At 38.6% G+C, this 19,737-nt stretch overlaps 1 protein-coding gene and 4 long non-coding RNA genes across 5 annotated transcripts in view; all 5 read left to right on the forward strand.

Moving 5' to 3' along the window:
* LOC112126131 overlaps nt 1-19,737 on the forward strand; it is a gene marked incomplete at its 5' end in the record, with an annotated part of 30,565 nt that overhangs the window by 7,690 nt on the left and 3,138 nt on the right. The window lies entirely within an intron of this gene.
* LOC112126269 lies at nt 1,256-2,757 on the forward strand. Its single transcript, XR_002909859.1, has 2 exons — nt 1,256-1,305; nt 1,379-2,757. It is a non-coding gene; the product is annotated as an uncharacterized LOC112126269 (long non-coding RNA).
* On the forward strand, nt 4,985-9,526 carry LOC112126271. The gene is made up of 2 exons (XR_002909861.1): nt 4,985-5,694; nt 9,156-9,526. It is a non-coding gene; the product is annotated as an uncharacterized LOC112126271 (long non-coding RNA).
* On the forward strand, nt 9,929-10,703 carry LOC106667277. Its single transcript, XR_002909858.1, has 2 exons — nt 9,929-10,209; nt 10,423-10,703. It is a non-coding gene; the product is annotated as an uncharacterized LOC106667277 (long non-coding RNA).
* LOC112126267 lies at nt 16,424-19,714 on the forward strand. Its single transcript, XR_002909856.1, has 3 exons — nt 16,424-16,732; nt 16,808-17,339; nt 17,400-19,714. It is a non-coding gene; the product is annotated as an uncharacterized LOC112126267 (long non-coding RNA).

Raw genomic sequence — 19,737 nt, forward strand, 5'->3', positions numbered from 1 at the left:
CCTTAAGTTTTTTAAAAAAATTTTCCACCGTGCCAACCGTCAGCCACGGCTTTATCCTTTCCTCCATCAATGAAGAACATCTTTGAAAAAAGATAATTAAAAAAGCAATTACACCACAAAAAAAGATATTAAATGGAGTACGTTTTCTGAAATTTGCTGGTCTCTAAGTTTGAAAAAACAGAATATTTTCCAAAGCTTTGGCTACTAAAACTCTTATTTCACGAAGGTTGACAAGTTTAGTATTGAACTTGTAAACGTTGGTGAAACAAGCGTTTTAGTAGCCGGAACTTTGAAAAAAAAATTTCGAAGTTGAAAAATTTACTATGGTGATCCTAAACTACTCTTGCCAAACCGAGACACCAGAAAATTTAAGTAATTAAAAAAGCAATTCCACCACTAAAAAGAATATTAAATCGAGTGTTTTCTGAAAATTTTCAAAGTTCCGGTTCAAAGTTTAGATGATCACATCTTATTGAAAATTTCACGTAGTTTTCAATGGTCTCAACGGATTTGTACAGAACTTTTAGTTTTTGAGTTTATATTTATTTGAAACAACGTCGTGAAATCTTAAAAAATCAGAAAAAGGGGACTAACTCTGAAACTGCTGAGATTCCGACCATAGTTAATTAGGACTTTTTGATTCCATTTTCAATGTAGAATCTAATTGTAAATTTGTAACACGAGTAGCAGAACACCCTGAATATGAAGTTATCGCCCAGAACAAACTTACAACCTGTGAACTTTAAACTGTTTCACGTTTGTATCATATCTAGTTCAGAGTTGAAAATTTTTTCAACTGGCAAAATGTTAACGGCGAAAACTTGTCCAACACGTAAATCCATTTAAACTGTACACAGTTTAAGACATCTGCCAAACATTTGACCAAAATCTTTTACTAATAAACAATAATACAAACATATATAAACTAATAAAAAATTAACAATTCGATATAATTAAATATGTAACAGTTAAAATATGAAACGCCCTTCTTCATGGGTTGCTGGAAGTAGAAAAAAATAATCTACCATTATAATTAATTTCAACTATACAAACCTAATAGTACTGGTAGCAGCCGAAGTACAGGTAACAGCCAGAGATCATAAGCTAAATTATTTACAAATATGTATATATATGTATGTAAACAATAACTTGTAAGTAAATTAATTTTATAAATAATTAATGTTATGTTTAGATTATAATTTATGTAACAATTGGAAATTTGATAATAAACTAATAAATTATTTATCTTTGATATAGTGTTGAAATTTGGTCTGCTTTATTACTTACGAACTGCTTTGCATTGCGGTAAGCACAGTAACATACAACATGACAATAAGTCCAATGGTTGTCGTCTTTAATGTAATTTTCCATTCCACAGATATAAGCCGGCGTCCTACAAGGGAGCATTCTATATCCCATCATATGTATCATTTATACTGACCTACCTTGAATCCAAACCATCATCACCTACGCGGTCGATACATCGATTTTGTCCTTTAACTCGAATACTATCCAAGCTACGTCTAATACCCTAATAAGAACACCTTGGGTTTATCGAGTATTGGTGCAAAATGATGACAAGATTGAATGAAGCAAAATTTACTCAGTGTACGTTCACATTGAAGAAATCTTGCCCTGCACTGTACATCAACAACAAAGAGATACAGACTTTTACTCAAGTCAAACATCTAGGACTATACCTACACGTTAAATCCCCGCATAAGACTTAAGAGACAACTCAACATAAGACTTGGAAATTACGAATATGACCAAAATCTGACCGTCAAAATACTTTGTACAAGATTTTACTGCGACCACTTTGGACGGAGTGGAACGTAGGGTTCTGTCAAGCCATCCAACGTCTGTTCCTACCATTAAGGAATTCAATTATCTAGTGTCTGCTGAGCCTGCTGTGACCTGTATGGGGATATCTAAATTCCAAGAGGATGGGACATACACCCAAGGAATGGATCACATCCTCCCTTCCACTGAGGTTACAAACTCTCTTTCTCGTCATGGAGTGTAGTTAAGAAAAAGCAATTCGCCTCTTAATTTAAAAAACCAGCTCAGCTCCGTAGGCGAAAGTTCTGTATTTTTTGAATTAAGGGACAGTAAGGTAGGGGGGGGGGACTGCAGATCTTTATATAACAGAAAACAGTTGAACTGTCGAGCTGATCGCACACACTCTTCCCGGTAACATCCTTCGACGTATGACCATCAACTGGGCACATCATTTATCCCGATCCTGGAAGTTAGAGTCAAAAGGGCATGAGTTCCTTTCCGCCAAATTAACCCAGTGCTTGAACCAGAATGTTTTTTCCTCCATAACCTCAAAGGCCAGAGAACGAGAAAGGCGGTGAGCAGGCAGATTCAAAGTCTTGATGCAGTATCTATCATGGAGACCGAAGGTGAAAACATGAACCAGAGAGGTTGAAGTCTCAATACAAACCGTGCAATTTGGTGTTATGAGGGGGAGCCCAAACAACTTCTTGTTGAAGGAACGTTGAAATTTTTCCACCAACTCATATCGTTGAAACCCCCAACTCTGGGCACCACAGCACACAATTGAACGGCAAACCGCTTTGAATAAGTTATATTTGGTGGAAGGAGGGACTTTACAGTTAATAACGAGGGCTTTCCAAAAACGATGTATCCAAAATTTACCCGATGATATCCTCTCCGTAAAATGCCGAGTCATGGACAGACGGGGGTAATACCCAGATATTTTTAATGGTTAACGACTTCAATAGGGTTTCCTTTATATTTCCATTTCTCATTAGCAGCAAGACGACCTCCTTTTCTGAACACCATGTTCTTAGACTTACTTAAATTGACTGTGAGGTTCCATAGATTATAATAACGTTTCTAGGATATTTATGTTGTTCTGGAGAGTAAGCGGGTCTTCCGCCAGAAGAAGCACATCATCTGCGTAAATCAGGACCTTCACAACTGTTCCCGCCACTCTGACACCTTCAAGCTTTCACCAAATGTATAACTAAGGATGCATGAACTTTCTTAATTGAACAATTTGCTACATTGATCATACATTTGCTGCATAATTCTTAAAATGAAAGCATTAAACAATCACCCAAAACAATTTTACAACAGTAAGTCCAATTTATGACCTGATTAGGTTAATGGTGTGACTTAGCTTTACGGTTTTTCTTCTTGTTCTTCTTTAAGACATTTTGTCTCTTAACAACTCATCTGTCAGCTAGTCGATCTATAATCAAATTACGTTGCATGTAAGCCTCCCGTTCGGGCGCGCTAGACCAACACTTCCGCAACACTCATATGTCTTGCGGGTTTAGAAAACAGGGTGTTCATTTAAGACCCCTAATTGCGAATCTAATACTTGCATTGGTTAGAAATATTAGACTTTTGTTGTCGTTTTATCATAAATACTAGAGCTGTGAAATGTATGCATTTGCATATTTTTCTTGGTTAACTAAAACATCCAGTTTTACCAAACTATATGTTTTAAAGCAATTTAAGCTATACTTATTTTGCATATTTTTGCATAAGTGGGTTATAATTGCATATTTGTTTACGTATCCGGCATATCGGTATTTGGCATGTCAAATTTTAGTGTTTTTGAGCAGGCAAAAAGAAAAGCTCCCAAAAAGAGCCACGGGCTCCCATTCTCCCGTATCCACATAATGAACGAGTTTGTGGTTGTTCAGTTGCTGCTCCTCAGCTTTCCACTTTCGGTCCTTTTCTTCTCTTGGAATAAATAGAGAAAGGAATAGTGTTTGTACCATTGTAAACGTTCTCTTGGAATAGTTTAGTTGGATTCATAGAAATATACGACCTCAGTTTTTTTTCCCTGCCATCATACTTCTCAGCTTTATCCAGCCTCTCATGCGTTTTCCATCGTGAAATATTATTTGCGTGTTGTGAACTGACTACTCCTAAAATGCCAAAAGTCATCGCAAAGACCGAAGGTCTTTTCAATAGTATGCTTCGTGAGTTTTCAAGTGAGACTTTTAAGGCTATGCAGACGTTTTATACCGTGTTGGTTGTGATAAACCTGTATGAACAGCCACACGTTTTTTGGTAACACAGCACTTAAAGACAGCACAACAAAGGAAAACAAAGTTAAGAAGTCTAAGTTTCAACAAACCTTTGTGACTCAAGTTTCCACAAGAGCTGGGGCTGAAAAGTCCGGTTATGTCGGGCTTTAGTTAGAGCTGACATACCCATCCATAAACTAAGCCACCGTGAATTTAATGGTTTTTTTTAAAAAATACACAGGGCAAACCATTCCCCTCATGAAATCTCACCTGGATCTTATCTACAATAAAACTCTCCATAAAATCAGAGACTTCATCGAAAATGGATCGGTCTAGATGGAAGATACGACGGATTTATTTAACTTTTTTTCAATGCGTTTTTCTTTTTTAATATTAGCTATATAATGTTCCTCTTGCCACTGTTTCTCTTGTCAATACAATTATGTGCTTTAATTTGAGGTTTCCTTATTTTTCTCATGGTAGTTTTCGCATATTTTCAGTTTTAGATTGCATTTTTTACCAAATATATTTACATATAAGTCTGTTTTCATTGCATATAAATCACAGCCCTAATAATTACCAATAGGATTAATAAATTTGCTGCTATCCTTATGGCTCCTGCTAGCTATTCATCTACTGAAATCGTCGATGATGTATTAATTATCGTGAGGAAATTATTGTGGATGCAAAATTTTATAGGGAATTTTAACTATGCAGAAATATATCTATCTTGCCACAAGACACCGGCCGGTTGCTAAAGCTAGTGAATCAATGGACTGCGCGCGACAAGAAGTGATTAAACAATAATCCTAATTACTCAATTAATCATATATAAATTTTTTCGAAATGAAAAATTTGTGTCACAGGCGGGATTCGAACCCACGACGCTCTACCATTTGAGCTACCGTGACTTCGATCGCCCGTGCCACAAACTTCCCATTTCGTCTCCCCGTTTATTCCAATTTCATTTCGAAAAAATTGTGTATAATTAATTGAGTAATTGATTAAGAATAAGCTGATAAAAACAATTAAAAATTTTATAGACCTAATATCACAGGTATCAAACGTCTAGAACGATATATCGCAGTCAAGGAAACCAAAAGCTTCTGAAGCGATCTCGTTTTAATTGCTACATTGTATCTCTTCACCAAGCATTGTCTTCTGAAGATAAGCACCAAATGTTTTGACAAACTTTTACAGAAAAATCACTCAAAACAAATTTTAATTGGTTTATTTGTATATTTTTATTTTTTCGATCCCTCCATTTTATTGTTAGCAAAGCTTCAGAGAATTTCAATATTTCTCCGAATTTCTAGACGTTACGTAAATATTCACCGAGTACTCCGGTTTTACTAGTCAAAACTACTAACTTCCTCTAGGATCGATGGTTTGAGGTGAGAATCGACACGATTTTTCACCCGTTCAGTCAAAGCTGGCGTTCCACGACGAAGTGGTCCATCCTCTTCACTGCTGACTTACTACACCAGCAAACACACAACTCACAACCTATGAGGACGATACCACAATCCTGTCTGCACACTCTAATCCTATCCAAGCCACAGAAGCAATCCAACATCTGAACTTATTGGTGCCCTCGGTGGATTCGGTTGAACGAGCAGAAAAGCCAACGAGTAACGTTTACGCTCAAACGACCTTCTCACCAGTACACATAAAAAACAAGGTAAGTTTACATAGAAAGCAGACTTACACGAAACCCATAACAAGATTAAAAAGTCAAGAATTTAACAAAAGATAAAAATCAACACTAAGCAAACATAATAAACTACAAAAACACTTATAAAACACACACCTTTGGCCTTATGTAATCGAACTGTGAACCTCGGCCAAATCCTACGTCAACGATCAAATGATCCATAAAGATCTTAAAATTCTATCCGTGAAGGATCTGATCCGAACACTCTCAATTTCCACTCTAAACTATCCCTCCCTAACCCGCATTTACCCAAGATTTCCCCCAAAATCCCACCCTCATCTTATATTCCTACACATCGTCTAAAATGACCTCCTATCTTCACGTTCCCAAATAAGAAAGAGTTCCAGCGGCGGCTGGTTTCTCTACTCACTGGTCTGACAGACCTGTCAGATTTGTAATTATCTATTTACTCAATGTGTATTTATTTTTTACAGATAGCAATTTTTTATGTGAGACCTGGTCCTTACGACAGGCTGCGATTAAATTAAAAAAATCTATATTTTTGAATCTTTTATTGTTTGGTGGTTGGTGACCGTTAGTCAATGATTATTCGGAGATCGTGAGATGCGTTCTGGTGTGACGTAGGTTTTGGAAAAACATTTTCTTTATCGTACCAACGTTTTGATCTTTATTGAGATCATCTTCAGGGCCTGGGATTTACAAACATTAATTTTTTTTCAACATCCTACATAGATACATGTATTTGTTAAATTTAAACAATGTTTGTAAATCCCTGAAGATGATCTCATTAAAGGTCGAAATGTGGGCACGATAAAGAAAATGTTTTTCTAAAACCTACGTCACACCAGATCGCATCTCACGATCTCCGAATAATCTTTTATTGTTTATATAATGTTCGGATTTCATCAAGATAGTAGTTTCTGTTTGTATTGTATTTTATTTTGTTTATTGTAGCCATGCAAATAGTACTAAAATAAATTTTCGATCTGTAAGTAGTGTGATTTTCGATATAATTTAGCATTTAAGTATGTGTGTGTGTGTGTGATATTAAACATAATTTTAGAATGTGTGTTCAACCAGCATCAAATAAATAAACAGTATAAGTTTTTATGTTGTGTTTTTATTTATAATTTCCCATTTCACTTTTTGCATTAAGACAACGATGACGGATAATTACCCTGCAGGTGATAATTATCGAACATTTTGCTCGCTGATTGTGAAATTTTGAATTTTCAGGTTCGACGAAAAAGAAACCGGGGAAGAAAACTGTCCATTGCCAGTTTTGCCCCTACACTGCCCCGTACAACAGCTACGTAAAGAGGCACGTGTTCAACAAGCACTACGATAAGGCGTTAATATCGGCTAAGAATCGATCGTCAAATTTTTGATTGTACAAAGCTTTAATGATATACATGTAGCGTATTTGTAGAAAAAACTGTTTTGAGAAATATTTTTGTTTCCAAACTTTTTCTAAATCCCACCCAAGATCGTATAATTAATTTGAAAAATTGAACAGTCTCGTCAAAAGAGAATTAGCCAACCCAAGCAGGAAACTATTTCTGTCTTATCCTTATCCGTATAGAGTAAACTAAACTTATTTAATATTAAACTAAAAATTGTTTTTATTTTTGCCCTTTACTGTCTTCTGATGCTGTAGCTTTAACATCAGCTCCGGTTACTATGGATGGGAATTCTGACGAAATTCTCTTCTGACGAGTTCGTCCGATCAAACAAATACTTGTTTCCAATGAGAGTGTTTACATTGGCAGCGAAGTGCATGTCAGAACACGCGCGATGTCCTCAGAACCATTCCAGCATTCAAACCAGTTTGATTTTTTCGTGCGTTCAACAGTTTTGGTGTCACCATGGATATAGATGAACTGATTAGTCTTGTTTTTGAGAATCGATGTTTGAGGGACATGAATCGACAAAAACTATCACAGCAGAGATATTTCTCGGCCAAAGTGGAAGAAAGTTGCCCAAGAAAAAAACCCTAGCAATAAACCATATTTGGTCAGTGGTCATAATTGATTATATTAATTATTCTAATGAATTTTTATTTAAGGTTTTGGTTGAGATGAAAAAGCTAGTGTCACGAGCGGGATTCGAACCCACGACCTTCGGCTAACAGCTCCCCGTGGCCACTATGTAAGGTGTACTTCACGAACCTTTTATGGAAGTTTTAATTATTTTTTTGGTTATGTAAGGCCTTGGTAAGATGAAAAAGTTAGCGTCACGAGCGGGATTCGAACCCGCGACCTTCAGGTCAATACGCCGCTGCTCGACCACTTGAGCTATCGTGACTTCGATCCCCTCGGACACCAACTCATCTCAACCTACAACCGTTCGAATTTTCCTTCTTTTGCCATTTTTCAAATTTTAATTAATATGGGCAATTATGACCGTTAAACATACATAAATTAATATGCATTTTTTTAAGGGACTAGAAATAAGTTTGAAACTCTCCCTTCTCGTCTCTTGTGGAAAATAAGTGGTTAACATGCTCTGTTTTCCAACCACCTATCAACAATAGTTTTTTTTTCCTTATGATCTTTGCATATTAGCCATGACGAATTCTTATATATGTTGTTCAAATTGGGGGTTATCGGGAAAAAAGGGTCAGAGGCGACGGTGGGAATCGAACCCACGACCGCGGCGTGAGAGTCTCATGCTAACCACTCGGCTACCGCGGTCCCCCATCAACAATAGTTTAATCAACGGACTTTCAAGAAAATAAAAATCATTAATTTCGTCTATTTTGCTGGAGGCAGAAACGTACTGACTACCAGAAAACACGCACAATGTAATCACCTTTTTCGTACCCGTAACCACGTACTCGTCAGAACAAAATTTCGTCAGAATTCGCATCCATAGCCTAACCGTAACCTTAGCCTTAGGTTTACTTATATCGGAGTGCCATGACAGTCACCGTTGTATTAGCTTGTTGCAATTAATTCTACAGTTCGCACAATGTAACCACCTTGTTCTGTGAAGATTTCGGACTTCTTGAGAACAAAATTTCGTCAGAATTCGCATCCATAGTAACCATAGCCTAACCTGACTAGGCGTCTACGGTATCCGAATAGTTATGATGTCAGACCGGTCGTGGGTTCGATTCCTACTTTCGCTTCTTGATTTTCTAGCTCCTAAGGGGACCTATTTTAAAAAGCTGTAGTTTTTATGGATAATACTCTCACTTTCTAGTACGTTTCATAGCCACAACAAAAACTAATTCTAAAAAGGAAGAAATATTATGTTTTGAATAATTCAACCGGATTGTGAGCTGTTCATTGCTCTTGTGTATCGTTTTTGCGTCTGCTTATTATCATTATTGTCAACTTTGTGTTGCGTATTTAATAAACTGAATTTATTAATCCAAGTGTATAAATAGTGTGGGAATGCTTAAAAAATCTAGTTGTTGTTCATGCAGGTAGTGTTATTGTCTAATCTTTACTTGACATTTTTAGGACCGAGAGGACGTAAGAGCGGCGCTAGCCAAAAGGAGAAGAACAACTTTTGCCCCTACTGCCCTTACAAAAGTTACAGGAAGGACTACGTCAAAGTGCACATTTACAACAAACACGTCGGAAAGACGAACTCGACTATCGTCGTGACAAATCTACCGCAATAAAAGACGCGTCGTTAATTTTCATTACGCCAGAATTACAAAAATATTTGAAATTTTTGATGTACATATGGACAAAATCTGCTGTAAAGAGGCGTACCTATGTAAAAGTTTTTTCGACAATTTCAAACTGCATGCGTTCAACAGGCTTGAAAAATATATGTATAACTGTATAACTAAATAAAATAAATACACAAAGATCGTCTGATATTATCATTTGTCCTTGTCATCCTCAGTTAGTTCACTCTCCAGACCGATGGACTCGAGATTTGACATTTTTGTCATTCTGACAATAGTTTTGTTTCAGTTTCTAGTACCCAATATCTCTGCAAGTGCGGAAAAAGGTTCGGCCACCACAGTAATTTCTATACGCACAGGAAGTGGATCTGCGGGAAAGAGCCGCAGTTTGCCTGCACTATCTGCGCCTACAGAACTTACTTGAAACGAACCCTGTTCAGGCACTACGTTTCAAAACACCAGCACATCTTAGCGTACAACTACTAACTATTTTTGATAACATTTTTATTATGATATTAATCTATAATGTTTATGATGTATATTTATTTTTCTAAAATATATATATTGTATTAAGTTTGGTGTTTTTTGAAGGTGTTTGTTTTATGACCTTGGACGATTTTGCAGTTTATCAATTTCTGGTTTGTTGGACGATGTCTTTGAACAGAGTTTTCTACCTTTTCACTGAGACGTTCCTGTATTTCAGGTTTCGCCTGTCCCAAGTGCGGTGTGGTTTTTAAACACAAGAAAAACCTGAGCACCCACGCGAAATGGGAGTGCGGGAAAGAGCCGAGGTTCTCCTGTTCTTTCTGCCCGTACAGGGCCCACAGGAAGTGCAGCCTCAAACTGCACGTTTACAATAAGCACGATCAACTGTGATGGTTATTGAAACAAAATTTTAAAAAACTCTAAAGAATCCGTTCATAGTTTTTATTTCGGTGCTCTGTATTATCTGTTGAATTTCTCGACGAATTAGTTTTTTTTTTAAACGTTCAATTGTGTTAAAAATCCCGCTGCATGATTTTGGGAAAGTAATCGTGGAAGGTGTCTCGACTACCTGCTTTGGTTTATTACAGCTTCACTTGTTTTTTCAGAATTTCTTTGCCATTGCGGTCGAAAGTTCAAACACCAGAGGAACCTGACTACACACAAGAATTACGAGTGCGGGAAGCCACATCGGTTCCTATGCCCTGTGTGCCCCTACAGGACGCACTGGAAGAAGCAGCTTAAAGTTCACTGCTTCAACATCCACCACATGAACTTCTTTTAACGAACGGTTTCAGCGCTAATAACAAATGCGTAGTCTGTTTGCACGCCTCAAACAGGTTATACAAAAATTGAGATTGTCAACAATAAATTTTTTCAAGAAAAAAAAGTGTTGTTTCTTATAAAATATAATATCTTACCTTAGCCGGAAAAAGCCCACCACTATTAATCTAGAGTAAGAACAAAAAGTAACGATACACTTTATCATGATTCTTTTTACTTTTGTGCGTAACTAGCATAAAAAGAAACATTGAATATGGTAGATTTTTAGCAGGTCGTCATGTTTGATCCAAATCACGTATCTAACTTATAGGATTTTGTTTTCTTCCAGGTCCTTTCCGTTGCGGTTGTGGTAACGTGTATAAAAACAAATCTACCCTCGTCTCCCATCAAAAGTGGGACTGCGGTAAAGAGCCCTCGTTCAAGTGTTCTGCCTGCGAGTACAAATGTTTCCGCCGGCAGTCTCTCAAGCTCCACATGTTCAACAGACACTCCAACATGAAGTTCTAAAGACGAATCACGGAATCACGAGACGTTCCGCGTTCAGAGCTTCCTTTCTCAAGTCTGACGATAACTTTTTCCAGGTCCCACCGTATGCACCTGCGGAAAGGTCTTCAAGCACACAGCCAGTTACTACGCGCACAAGAAATGGGAGTGTAACAAGGAGCCGAAGTTCGTCTGCAGCTACTGCACGTACAAAACTCACTGGAAGCAAGCTTTCAAGATTCACCTCTTCAACAAACATTCGAACGCGCAAATGTATTGACATAAAAATCTATTCATAAATTATTTAATTTGTAAAGATAATAAAGTTGATTCGCTTAGGGATTTCTCCCTATTTGTATAATATTTAAAATAATAGTATTTGTTTTCTTGTTCGATACCAATTTTATTGGTTTTAAGCCACATAAGGCATCGAAAAGTTATTTTGTCGTTGTTACGCTGGGCGCACACTAGGTCGGTGGTGCGGCGCGGCGCGGAATTGTGAAGGCCCTCACACTATGTAGGAACGCTCTCGACCGCGTTGGTCGAATTTTCCCCCTCCATCTGACTAGCGTGCTTCGGTTTAGCGTTGAGTTTGCATTTCCAGGAGTCCCACGTCACAATCGTTGGCTTCGTCTTTACATATACGGCGTCCGAGGGCAGCCGAATATACCCGAACTCAACGATTTCCGACCACCCCGGCGCACACTAGGCCGGTATCGCGGCGCAGAGCCAGGTTCCAGAAGTCTGGCAACTTCCTCCTGCTCCGGCCGACCCGCCCTACCGACCGAGTGTACGGGGTTACATTCATTTCAACATATTCTTCTTGGGAGTAGGTTCCGCGCCGCGCCACCGATCTAGTGTACGCCCAGCTTAAAAGTGTCCCGGGAAGCAATGCGGTGGGATAGTAGACATCACGCAATATTATAGGATGAAATACTCACATGTACATACAAAAATATGTCCACCGGCAAGTCCAACTTTACAGTAAATCCATTTACAGTAAATTGCTTACAGAATCGAGAATCACACACCCCGAGTGTTGGCAGTCCGGGAGTAGACCTCGGTCTCATCCGTCCAGCCACCGAGTTCTGGAGGGGGTGGTGCTGAACATCTAGATCAATTCAGCACACAAATCCTTGTAAATACATTAACTCCTATTTACATACCGTTCATCCGTTGATTCCACTCCTACCTTACCACTCGCCACCAAGGTGTCTCCTTTCCCCATGGCTTTACCTCCTCCTTCCTTCCATTAAAATCTGGGGGGCCTCAAGGCTCGGCTCTAGCATCTCTCCTATCCTTTTTTTCTATTTCATCCAGTCCTGTAACTACCACCTCACAACGCTGACTCTCAAATATATATATCCATCTTTCCACCCTTCCGTTTTTCATTCGGCCATTCTCAAGATCCAAAAAGGCCTAAATTCCATCAACGAATGGGCACATAACAATTCCCTAGTCCTTAATCCGCCCAAATCCACCGCCATGATTAATGGGTCCAGGTAACTCCTCAATTCCCTCCCAGCATCGCATCTCTCATGTTAAATAACCATCCCATTCCTTTCTGCTTATCGGTTAAAAACCTAGGAGTAGTCTTTGACCAAAACCTTTCCTTACATTTCCAAAATGTCCCGCCAACGTATCGCCTCCCTCAGCCTATTTCGTCGTCGTATCTTCCCTTATACTTCCGTTCTTAGATTACAGCTGTGTGGCATACGGTGGTCTCTCGGATGAGGGGAACGCGCGATTGAAACTATTGAATTGTTGCGTAAGATTCGTGTTCGGCACCCCACGGGGGTCCCGGGGTTATATTTTCAACTTTCCTGAGACCCCCTCCTCCCATGCACAGTATTTCCTAGGTTGCTTTCTTTTCCAGTCCATTCACACTCGTCGTCCTCCTTACATCACCCAATCCTTCCAATTCAACTACTCACATCACACTCATAACACCCGCTCGTCTCTAATTGACTTTATCCTTCCTCAACATACAACCCATACCTTCGAAAGATCCTTTCTGATCCGAGCCCTTAAACTCTGGAACTCCCTTTCTATTCGTGACGCTGCCTCCTTTTCCTCCTTTAAATCCCACATGTATAATCACCTCCTCTCCCTTCAAACAGAAGCCATACGTTAATATTTGATATTTTTGTTTAATATTCATGTTATTTTTTCTTATGGCTTGCCTTACTTGTGCATTGTACCAAGATTTTTATTTCATTTTTAATTTCATAGAAGAAACTTCTTTATTTATTTCATGTATATTATTCTTAGGGGACACCAGTCCCAGAATAAAGTTATTTTTCTTATTCTTCTTGTTTTTTTCATTCATTAGGATGGTGGAGTACTCGATATTCCACCATCGACCCTCTCATATCATACATGCTCGCTAATAAATACATTCACTCTCGACACAAGTTAAATGTACAGTGTGTTTTATTTCCACGGTACTTGTTTGAAAAATGTACCGTCCGACGTATACCCTAGACTTACTAGTCGAACAGCTCCATTCCCCAACTCGCAATTCGCCCCCAACCGGTAGGTGAAACTCGCAAAACCGATAAAAATACATACTTTTTCTAAGTTTTTGGAACTTCTGATATTTCGTTAGTTTAAGAAGGTATTTCTACATATGTGACCAATTTTTGACGCAATTGGCACACGAGATCAGTGGAACTAATCGAATGCCTCAATTCCCCAATTCAATGAAAAAAAAAATTAAACTTCGGAAAGAGTATGTAATTTTCGAAAACGCTCAAAATCCTAATTGGGAAAAAACATTAATTGGCGTGAAATATGGTTTCCTGATATCCGGTTGCGTTTATTAATCCTAAGTTATGTAATGATAGAGGAGTGTTCAATAGAAGGATGTCAGTCACTCTGTCCTTTTATCGTATATAAAAGGCCACGACGTTTAAGTATTTTGTCACGGCAACTCACCACAGTGAGGTACCCCAACGTAATTTTGAAATTAAATGTTCTAAATTAGTATCTGTTAAAAAAATCAATAAAAATGTTTGGTATCGAAATTATAGAAACGACCTACACGTCATGTAGGTAACACTTCGGATAGTCGAGCGGGTCAGAGGTGACAGATTATAAGCCGGGTAGATATCTAGGAACCAATTAGCTTAGGGGCCCGAGGCGACTACATGTCATATAGATAACCAGCACTTCGGATAAGTCGTGCTGGTCAAAGGTGACATATTATCAGCTAGTCAGATATCCAGGAACCAATTAGCTTAGGGGCCCGAGGCGACTCATGTCATATAGATAACCAGCACTTCGGATAAGTTGTGCTGGTCAAACGTGACATATTATCAGCTAGCCAGATATCTAGGAACAAATTAGCTTAGGGGCCCGAGACCGACTACACGTCATGTAGATAACCACCACTTCGGATAAGTCGAGCGGGTCAGAGGTGACAAATTATAACCCAACTAGATATCTAGCCTAAGGGCTCGAGACCAAAAAGCGCCCTTCTTATCATCATAACCAAACACATCAGCCCTTAGACCAATTAGTCCAATTAGACAAATATGTATAAAACCCCTTATATCTACTAGGAAAGGGGCTCACTTTTAAGCTGGGCGCACACTAGGTCGGTGGGGCGGTGCAGCGCGGAATTGTGAAGGTACTCACACTATGTAGGAACCGCTCTCAGCTGCGTTACCGCCCCTGCGTACTCTAGGCCGGTAGCGCGGCGCCGGGTTCCAGAAGTAACAAGTGGCAACTTTCTCCGGCTCCGCGCTGCGCCGCCCTACTGGCGTAGTGTGCGGGGTTACAATCATTTCAATGTATTCTTCTTGAGGGTCGGTTCCGCGCCGCCCCACCGACCTAGTGTGCGCCCAGCTTTACTGTGCATTCTGTCCGTTAAAGTCGGTTCCACTGTTGTAATCTTTTACAATAAAACTTCTATCTTTTTCAAAAGTCTCCTCTTCCGCAGAGCGTTTATTTAACTCTCATTACAATTTTATGTCAAGTGGGACGCTACTGTTGTTCTCGTTGAAATACCTTGTGCTAAAAATTCATGCTGTTGCAGGGCGTTACGTTTGCGAATGCGGCCGTACTTTTAAACACAACAGCAACTACTACGCCCACAGGAAATGGGAGTGCAACAAAGAACCGAATTTCATCTGCTCGCTATGCCCGTACAAAACCCATTACAAACAGAGGTTCAAGGTTCACATGTTTACACAACACAAATCGACCATGGTCTCGATGAAGTTGGCCACAAAAGTCCACGACTGTTAAGCGTTTTGTCACGGCGAATCGTCACTGCGAGATACCCCAACGTATTTTTGAAATTAAATGTTCGAAATTAGTATCTGTTTAAAAAAAAATCAATAAAGGTGCTTGGTATCGATGTAAAATTCTTTTCACTTTTCTCACCTATCCATGTCATAAATACCATCAGAAAATTGGCTGTTCAGCAGCGTTCAACTTGCGAGTCTTTGAAGGTAGAGAAATGGCTAAAAGCTACATTTCCTCTTGACCAAAAAAAAAGTTATAGATTTTACAAAATTGATGGCTTTTTTTCTTAGCTGGAACATAGATTTAATAGCTATTTGATACTGAAGGGAACAGGTGACGCACTGTTGAAATATCTTGACTAATTTCAGTTAATTAATCTTTTTACGTAAGGTTTTGGTTGAAATGAAAAAGCTAGTGTCACGAGCGGGATTTGAACCTCTTCTGCTCGTACCGCTTGAGCTATCGTGAGTTCGATCCCATCGGACGCCAACTCGCCATCTCAACCTGCAACCTTTCGAACTTTACCTCTTTTTTTGCCATGTTTCAAATGTCGTGTAATCAGGATTCGATTCTCAACGACTCTGTCTAATATAATTTGAAACTTTCAGGATTTCAGTGCTTAAAGTGCGATAAAAGTTGGAAGTACAAAAGGGATCTGAGATACCACACACAGTTCATATGCGGGAAAGATCCACGTTACCATTGCCAACTCTGCAATTACAAATGCAACAGGCCGTCGACCCTCAAAGTGCACATGTTTAACAAGCATAAAACAGTCGAATCGAACTTTGTGTTATAGTTGGGAGAAAGGCTCGAAGGCCGTTAGTTAAAATTTCTCGGTTGGAATTTTAATAGTGATTTATGAAGGTTTTTGATTGTTTGATGTCTGCGTTGAAGTTAGCCTGGTACTGCAATAGTGAACATTAATTCAAAGGCTTGCTGATTCATCAAGATTTCAAGTTTTCCCGCGTTTATTTAAAACGGAAAATTTCGTGCCAGTTTTGTAATAATTCTAGGTTTTCATTTTGTTTTGTCTTTTTCAAGGTTTCGCCTGTGAATGCGGCAAAGTGTACAAAAACAGGTACGACAGGACTCGACACCAGAGGCGAGAATGCGGCAAAGAACCGATCATCGCGTGTCAGTTCTGCGATTATAGATGCTATTGGATGTACAACTTGAAAATGCACGTTAAGAGCCGTCACATGAAATCCTAAATATCTTTGTAAAAGAAAACAGTTCGATTTTAGTAATAAACAGTTTATTTTCCAGTACGAACTTATTTTTGTGATAACCTTGCCATGTCGCCGGTGGAGTTGGTCTAAGTAATCAGTACGATGGGGTACGGCCAATTGTCGATCCAATTGATCAAATTTGAATCTTCTCTGCGTTGAAGTTATTCTGGTACTACAACTACCACTCTCGTCCAGTGGACGTTAAGGAACTGGAAAAGTACCCCTTTTGACTCTTAACTTCCAGGATCGGGAATGGTGTGCCCAATTGATGGTCATACGTCAAAGGATGGACGAATGTTACCGGAAAGAGTGTGTGGGGTCGGCTCGACAGTCTAACCGTTTTCTTTTATATGAAGATCCTTGCTGTCCCTTAATTCAAAAAATACAGCACTTTCGCCTACGGAGCTGAGCTGGTTTTTTAAATTAAGAGGCGAAATGCTTTTTCTTAACTACACTCCATGACGAGAAAGAGAGTTTGTAACCTCAGAGGAAGGGAGGATGTGATCCATTCCTTGGGTGTATGTCCCATCCTCTTGGAATTTATAGATCCCCAATACAGGTCACAGCAGGCTCAGCTGAAACCAGATAATTGAGTGTTGAAGGGCGATTTTCTGGTTAGTTTTATCTTTCCAGTCAATGCATTGTGCAAATTTATTATCGCAAAGACGAGAAAGCTTCGTCTATACCATTTGCAGCTTCAAAACCCACTGGCATATCTCAAGACCCATGCTAACATGACGATTTTAAAAAAATCCTAGAACGCATTTCAAATCAAGGTAACATTGCGCTAGTTCAGTTTAATTTTAATATTACATTTTGGTTTTACATTTTTTAAGGTTTAACATCAGACCCATGGATCAAAGGAAGTGAGAAAGAGCTGCCATCTTCTATCATGTACTGAAAAACACCTACGACCAAAACACACTATAAACACAAAAATTAGACTTGTTCTGCAGTAATTGTTGCATAAAATACTCTTCCAACATTATTAAAACATTGTTTATTTTTGGGAAATAAATTGTTTATATTATATAGATATATTGTATATCTTTATCTCGATGGTCTTAAGAACTGGAAGGTTTAGTCTTAATTTTAGATCTTTAGTATTAGTGTATATTGGCTGAGACTAAATATTTTTGTACAAAATTACAGGTCTTGTTTGCAAGTGTGGGAAGTATTTTGGAAACAAGACCTCCTACTATTACCAGCACATCAAGTGGCAGTGCGGGAAGCCTCCATCTTTGGAATGCTCTTTCGGCGGCTGTTCTTACAGAACGCACTGGAAGTCCAATCTGAAAAAGCACATTGCGAACAGCCATATGAATTTGCCATAAAATAATATATATTTTTTTCAATATTTTCAATTCTTTTTTTTTATTATATATTTTTATCTGTACATAGGAAAATGAGAAAGGGGGCGTTTCAAAGACTAACGGATTTGTCGGTTTTCAGGCTTGGTCTGCGATTGTGGGAAATTCTTCAAGACAAAGTCTTACTTGTCGAAACACAAAAAGTGGCAATGCGGCAAATCCCCTTCGGTCTGTTGCCCGTTCAACTGCGGCTATATGACTTACTGGCGTTCAAATCTTAACCAGCACATTGCCACCAACCACCCCATGAGACTAACACCCCGTTAGACCCATATCCTATAACCGAAGCGAAGTTTTATTTTATTTCTGTTTGTTTGGTTTTTTAACTTGATTTTGTCTTGGAATACACGATGACCGAGTAGCCTTAGTCCTTGTGAACCTTCCACAATTTGTTGATTCTTGAAATAAATTTTTTGAAAGATTCAAACACTCATTTTTTAAAATTATTTATTAACAAATCCTTAAACCCTAATCCAGTATTATCCTTCATTAAACTTTTTTCACTCTTGAACTGTTAGTAGTAGCCCAGAATTATATATGTTTAGCTGTTACTAGTATTAAAAGCGGTAAATTTTACTTATGAAAACTGGCCAAATGCTCAGTGGAAACTAGATTTGAAATTTCAAATGTTTGTCTTAAATGTCTTTTACCTTATCTTCCGATCCTGCCTGACAGATATCGCCGTGTCTCTCAGGGAATATCCCCCTCCCTATTTCGGTAAAATCTGGAGTCCCCCAAGGAAGTACCGTTGGTCCGATCATCTTTTCAATTTTTTCACTCTTGAACCTTGTCTTAAATGTCTTTTACCTTATCTTCCGATCCTGCCTGACAGATATCACCGTGTCTCTCAGGTAATATCCCTTTATATTTCGGTAAATCTGGAGTCCCCCAAGGAAGTACTGTTGGTCCGATCATCTTTTCAGTATGTACTGCTGACACCCCTACTTCCCCAAACATATCGGCGCCTCGCTTCTCACTTCAACCCATCCGTTGTTAGCTCCTATCACCTCATCCTATTTGAATGGTACCGCAAATGGATAATCAAAGTAAACGAATATCAACAAGTCAATTTGCCCTCCATTATGACTGGAATGACATACTGACGCTGATATAGTACGGACAATCTCCCCTCAACCTTAACATCAAACATTTACGAAACTCCCATCATCTGATATGGACCTAAGGAGTGGAAGTTTGGGATCAAACATTCATCCCGAGTCCAGCCTCTATAATTCAAAATCATAAGAAAAATCCACTCTCTTCTACCTTTCCAATAAAACCATTCACACTGATTCCACATTCCATTCTTTCACGCCCTTTTAAAAACACATTATCAGACCTATCTGTGCATCCAACTTTCCATACTAACCATACCTGGAATTCCTCGTATATGAAGAGACAAAGGCCTAGGGATTTGCTCCAGTGATGTGTGTGTGTGTATCACCAGAGGGTGGCTTCTCCCATAAATTTTAATTATTATGTTATGATTTAACAAATATACTTATTGTAGTTGAAGTTTAAGGTGTAAATAATATCAATAATAATTTGTAAAAATTACTACATGCGGCATTTCAATCTTTGAAAGGGGAAACCTTGAACAGTTTGTTTTCTAAGCGTTCAAAACTAATTTTGTAAATGGTTGAGCGGTTTATTCTCTCTGTATTGTTACTTTTTGTATTTTTCCCTGATGAAAGTTTAAAACGGTGCAAGCTTTTAAAACTAGAAACTCGAAAACTAATTTTTTTAAAATTTATTTATATACTTTTCAATTAATTAATCTTTAAGTGAGGTTTTGGTTGAGATG

The sequence above is a fragment of the Cimex lectularius genome, unplaced genomic scaffold, assembly GCF_000648675.2.
Source record: "Cimex lectularius strain Harlan isolate CLEC.00 unplaced genomic scaffold, Clec_2.1 scaffold10, whole genome shotgun sequence".
Taxonomy (NCBI): domain Eukaryota; kingdom Metazoa; phylum Arthropoda; class Insecta; order Hemiptera; family Cimicidae; genus Cimex; species Cimex lectularius.